This window comes from Crocuta crocuta, unplaced genomic scaffold (genome assembly GCF_008692635.1).
Source record: "Crocuta crocuta isolate KB4526 unplaced genomic scaffold, BGI_CrCroc_1.0 scaffold85, whole genome shotgun sequence".
In the NCBI taxonomy this organism is placed as follows: Eukaryota; Metazoa; Chordata; class Mammalia; order Carnivora; family Hyaenidae; genus Crocuta; species Crocuta crocuta.
Window position 1 is genome coordinate 4,032,480 of NW_027530620.1, and position 6,000 is coordinate 4,038,479.

Here is a 6,000-nt window from a genome sequence, read left to right on the forward strand (position 1 = left end):
ATCCCCAAACAAGGTCACTGATGTAAGAGGTTCATATTTTATATAAGTACATGTGTGTAGAAAAATCTGAAAGGATGTGCATCAAATTGTTGAAGGTATCTTGGCTTCCCTATACTTTCTTGTATTCAACAGACTTGTTGCAATGTGCATGCACTACTGAATTCTAAGCACTGGGAAAGGTACTTTAACTGAATTATCTCCAATTCTCCCAACACCATGAAATAGGTACTATTTTTCCTACTTTGTAGATTTTTTAAAAAGCTCAGAGAGGGTAACTAGCTTACTTGAAGTCACACAGATGATAAAGTGGTGATCTCAACCCAACAGCCTGAATCTGGAACCAGGTCTCTTTTTTTCTTAAATAGTTTATTATCAAGTTGGTTTCCATATAACACCCAGTGCTCATCCNGGTTTTATTTGGAACCAGCTCTTCCGAGTGGGCATTACTGCTTTTCGAGAACACAGTGACAATGCCCAGTGGTGCATGGCAGAATTGCAGGAGCCCCAGGATACTGGGACTCCAATCCCAACTGTGGCTACAGAGTCCAGTAAGGCTACTTTTTAGAGGAAGTGTCATCAAAGCAAAGCTGAGAGAACAGTGCTTGGCATACAGTGCATACACAATAAACATTTGACAAATGAGGGGCGCCTGGGTGGCTCAGCTGGTTGAGTGTCTGACTCTTATTTTGACTCAGGTCATGATCTCACTGTTTATGGACTCAAGCCCCACATCAGGCTCCGGGCTGACAGCATGGAGCCTGCTTGGGACTCTCTCTCTTCCTCTTTTTCTGGCTCTCCCTGGTGCACTCTCTCTCTCTCTCTCTCAAAATAAATAAACAAACTTAAAAAATTGTTTGACAAATTAGTAGATTGACCAAGAAAGGAGGGTGGAATCTGGGTGAGGAAGGGCATTCCAAGCAGAATAAATGTCAGGGCTGTGGCTCAGCTTGGTAATCCGACTGGATCCAGGACAAAATCTTCTGTCCTGACAGCCTAGTCCAGGCCAAAGAGCGGGGAGGACTCAGCTGGTTTCAGACAAAGAGCCCACTGCAAAGCTCACCCTTTGCCCAAACCTCATGAGTAGTTTGCCTAAAACTATTCAGGCATCAGGTGCCTGGGTGACTTAGTTAAGCGTCTGACTCTTTTTCTAGGCTCAAGTCATGAGCTCACAGTTTTGTGAGTTCGAGCCCCCGGCTGTGCTGATAGCTCAGCGCCTGCTTGGGATCCTGTCTCTCCTTCTCCCTCTGCCCCTGTCCTCTCATAAGTAGGTAAGTAAGTAAGTAAATAAATAAATAAATAAATAAATAAAAGAAACCCTCCAGGCACCACAAAGTGTAGGTCAGGTGACCATGGCACCATGGCCTTCCCCTGCCATCTTGCAGCTATCAGGTGAGCGCTTGTGCAGAAGACTCAGCCCTGACACTGTCCAAAGTCACAGGGAAAATGGTGGAAAATTCACTGTCGCCATTGCCAAAAAGAGTGATTTATACAAGTCCGGAGGTTTTCTTAACCCACCCCCGGGTTGGGCTTCATACTATTTCTGGCGTGGTCTTGAATGCCCGAACCTCAGCTAAACTTTATTATTATTGTTATTTTTTGTTTATTTATTTTGAGGGACAGAGAGAGAGCAAGCAAGCGGGGAAGGAGCAGAGAGAGGGACACAGAGAACACCAAGCAGGCTCCACGCTGTCAGCGCAGAGCCTGATGAGGGACTCGAACTCATGAACTGTGAGATCATGACCTGAGCTGAAACCAAGAGTCCCAGGCTTAACCAACTCAGCCACCCACGCGCCCCTGGGCTAAACTTCTTAGGCTTAACCTCTTGGCCTCAAAAACGCTGAGCAGTTGCATTAGCTGTCTGTCTCCTTGCAGCTATGGCAATCAGCTGCGTGCTTGTTTTTAAAATCAACATGCTGAGTACCTCTCCACTCGACTCCATTCATACAGTCATAAAAGAAATACCAAGAGGAAGCCATCCAGCTTCCAGCAATATTGGAAATACTAGGAAATATCCCAGTCAATGGAGTGCACCAAGTGTTCTTTCTTACAGCCAAGGAACTTTACAAGAAAAACTGAATGTAGACATAGTAATGCGAAGCATTCGTTAATTTTTGACATGATAATTTGACAATTATTTTGGCTGTCTCTCTTATTGAAATGTATTGAGATGTAAAAATGTAAATTGGACTTCTCTCAGATTAAGTTCCACTAATATTGTAAGTATTCTCAGATATTAATGGACAGACTAAATAAAGCACTATACTTTTTTTTTAAGTTTATTTTGAGAGGGAGCAAGAGAGGGGAAGAGAGAGAGAGAGAGAGGAGGGAGGGAGAGAGAGAGAAAGAGAGAGAGAATCTCAAGCGGTCTCTGACCTGGCACAGAACCCAACATGGGGCTCAAACCCACGAACTTGAGATCATGACCTGGGCCAAAACTAAGAGTCCAACATTTAACCGACTGGGCCACCCAGGCACCCCACATAAAGTACTACGTTTCCATTTTAAAAAGCCCCAACTGTTCAAGCCCACAAGCCTTCTGGAAGGTCTCTGCACACCCTGGAGGCAGCTCCAGCTAGCAGCTATGTCCTCTAGGGCAACCAACAAATACTCCACCTTCACAATAAATAGGCCTTGATTGGCCCATTAAACCCAGGGCCCAAGGCTCAAATATTTTCCCCCAAAAAACTGCCACAAGCAGGGCTGGGAGGTTTTACTCTTTACCTAATCACAGTCCCTTTATTATGCTTAATGCAAATGGAAGTTAATCTCTTAATATCAAGTCTGCAGTCAGTGTTCAGGTTTTCCCTTCTGCCTCCTCTATTCTGTACACTTCAAAGTATTGGAGCCAGGATCCTAACAGGCCTCACACATGCTGCATTCAGTTAATATCATTGATCTTGTAGGGCCAAGGACAGGCTGCCCCCAACGGGCCCCTGTGACAGAACATCCACAGGCGCCTCATCCAGCTAAAAGCAGGAAACGCATCTCCACAATGAAAGGTACTCTCCCTTTACTAAGAGGTAAAAAAAAAAAACATCCTTATATCCTAAGAACTTTAATGCTAAGAGAGCTTTGAAACAAAACTTGTTACTTTTTGCCTACCTAATCTAGGTCAGCCCAAATTCCATTTGAAATCCTTACTGGTTGAGGGGTGTGTGGCTGGCTCGGTGGGTAGGGCATGCAACCCTTGAAATCAGGGCCAGGAGTTCAAGCCCTATCTTGGGCATCGAATCTACTTTTTAAAAATGTTTTTTATTTATTTCTGAGAGAGAGAGAGAAAGATAGTATGAGCAGAGGAGGGTCAGAGAGAGGGAGATACAGAATCTGAAACAGGCTCCAGGCTCTGAGCTAGCCGTCAGCACAGAGTCCGACGCGGGGCTCAAACCCACAAACCATGAGATTATGACCATGAGATCATGATGCTCAACCGACTGAGCCACCCAGGCGCCCCTTGGGCGTTGAATCTAAAAGAAAAAACAAAAAACAAAACAAAACAAAAAAACCCCAACTTGAAGCATTAAAGCTCCCAAGCATTCCTTTTCTTTATCCCATCAATTCTTCACAAATTTATTGTCTCTGTGCCTTAAAAGTATAAACATTGCCTGCCTGAGTCATTTCTTAGGTCTCATTTCATTATTGGGCCTCTGTACACATGCAGTAAAACTGGCACTTTCTCCTGTTGGCCTGTCTCATGTAAGTTGAATTCTTAGTCTAGCTGGAAGAGCTTGAAGGGTGGAGGAAGAAATTTTCTTCCCTATGATATGTTGTTTAAGTTCCTTTTAATGATTTAAAGATTGACATTTGCCCCCCACCTGCATTTCTTTTCCCCTTGATATTTATTTGTTAAAGAACCAAGGCCATTTGTCCGGTCTGGTTTCCATCACTCAGCATACGGCTGACCGCATCCCCACCCTGTTGCTCAGCATGCTACTCCAGCTCATGTATTTGACCTAAACTGCAACTTACGCTCAAGCCCTTGATTGTGCTCTTTGACTTTAATTTTTTCCACTTGAGTGATTTTATTAATAATGCCGGAGAGGCAGAAGGAGTTTTTTAAAAAGACTACCTACTGTGAAAAATGGACGTGACTGGAGCCATTTAAAAATATGGAGGGGCGTCTGGGTGGCTCAGTCAGTTAAGCATCTGCCTCTTAGTTTCAGCTCAGGTCATGATCCCACAATTTGTGAGTTCGAGCCCTTCATTGGGCTCTGCACTGAGAGTTTGGAGCCTGCTTGGGGTTCTCTCTCTCCCTCTCTGTCTGCCCCTCCCCTGCTCATTCTCTCTCTCTTTCTCTCAAAATAAATAAGTAAACATAAAAAAAAAAAGAAACATGGAGAGAGATGGCACACCTGTCCCTTGTGTAACTGGGCCCAAACTGGATTGGGCAGTATAGTAATTGTTTCAAGCAATTGTCTGAGAACTTAGTGGAACAGACATCTGATCACAAGCCTGATAGTGGCAGACTTTCTGAAGATAAGAGTCTGTAGTCAATCAATGTATAATCCAGAGTAGTTTAGCTGTTAAAACACCCATAAAAAACAACAACAACTAGGGTAATTGCCCCTCCGCCTCCTTTGCTTTTCCCCTACAGTCATGACACTATCTGCACATTTACCTGAATCTGTGCTCCCAGAATTGCATTTCTTTGATCCTAAATAAACATTCCTTTGCCTCTCTTTGTGGCTCTTGGTTTCGAGGTTAACAGTGCTCTTTGAGTACTGCACACACACTGCACTATGGGATATCCAGGCTTCACTGCTTATTAGCTGTATCACCTTGATCAGCTCAACTCCATCTGAATCTTGCAAGTCACGCCTGCGGAGCCCACCCACCCAGGACCCCAGACTCTTCATCTCAGTACAGCTCCCTGAGCTGCTGGTCCCCCCCCTTCTTAATTCTGGAGACTGTCAACTGTTCGCTGCGCAGTGAGTACCACCAGAGGACAGTCTCATTTGGCAAGTCTGCTCACTCCCTCATTGCCTCGTTCTCCACAAGGGCCCAGTCACACTAGCCATCAGTCTAGGTACCCCAGATAAATCAGTGAACCAGAAAGGTACGACCCTTGTCCTTATAGTCTATATTCTAGTGGGGAAGTGGAAGAGGCACATTCCAAGAAAACACAAAATTGAGCTGAATGTATCGTTGAGATTTCTGGTAACTGGGAACCAAATAAAGAGGGTGATATGAGAGGGTGTGTGACTCCCTCAGAAAGGGTGGTGTGGGAGGCCTCTTAGAGGAGTTACCATGTGACCTGAGTCCTGAGCACGAAAAGACCTTCAGCTATGAAAGAACTGGAAAAAATAACTCACAAAGGATATAGCTAGTGCCAAGGCCCTGAGGCAAGAATTTCAGTGTTTTCGGGGCGCCTGGCGGGCTCAGTCGGTGAAGCGTCCGACTTCAACTCAGGTCATGATCTCACGGTTCGTGGGTTCGAGCCCCGTGTCGGGCTCTGTGCTGACTGCCAGCTCAGAGCCTGGAGCCTGTTTCAGTCTGTGACTCCCTCTCTCTCTGACCCTCCCCTGCTCACGCTGTCTCTCTCTCAAAAATAAATAAAACATTAAAAAATTAAAAGAAAAAAAGAATTTCAGTGTTTTCTGGAGGAGAAAGGACACCGGCTCGGTTAAGGGGAGTTCAAGTAAGACGACGTTAAGGAGGGTCAGGACGGGATGAGAGTTAGAAATGCTGCTCTACCTGAAAAGAGAAGTCACAAAGGGATAAATAATGTGGAGAAGGGCTGCGGAGCGGGCCCCACGAAAGGCTCAACGACAAGGGAGACATGGCGGGCTCGGAGAGGACGCGAAGCGCACAGACTCCAGGGTTTGGGCTTTTAAGAAAAAGGGGGAGGCTGGGCACTGTAGAAAAGAGAGGAATGGAGAACGACCCCCAAGGTTAAAACCTGACTAAACTAGGGGCACCTGGGTGGCTCAGTCGGTTAGGGAATCGACAAAAATTAAAAAAAAAAAATTTAAAAAACCCAAAACCTTACTAAACTAGGCAACT

General features: G+C 45.2%; 2 protein-coding genes and 1 pseudogene across 3 annotated transcripts in view; all 3 read left to right on the forward strand.

Annotated features, from left to right (window-relative positions):
- PATJ (PATJ crumbs cell polarity complex component) overlaps nucleotides 1-6,000 on the forward strand; it is a 391,357-nt gene that overhangs the window by 344,314 nt on the left and 41,043 nt on the right. The window lies entirely within an intron of this gene.
- L1TD1 (LINE1 type transposase domain containing 1) overlaps nucleotides 1-6,000 on the forward strand; it is a 33,078-nt gene that overhangs the window by 11,333 nt on the left and 15,745 nt on the right. Inside the window, exon 1 of one of the 2 annotated variants that reach the window (XM_077768090.1) lies at nucleotides 1,197-1,268. The exons of the other annotated variant lie outside the window; for it this stretch is intronic. The gene's annotated coding sequence lies outside the window, so the exon portion shown is untranslated. Of the gene's footprint in view, nucleotides 1-1,196; nucleotides 1,269-6,000 lie in introns of those variants that run through there. 2 annotated transcript variants of the gene reach the window in all.
- LOC144234802 (phosphatidylinositol N-acetylglucosaminyltransferase subunit P-like) lies at nucleotides 1,444-2,076 on the forward strand (annotated as a pseudogene).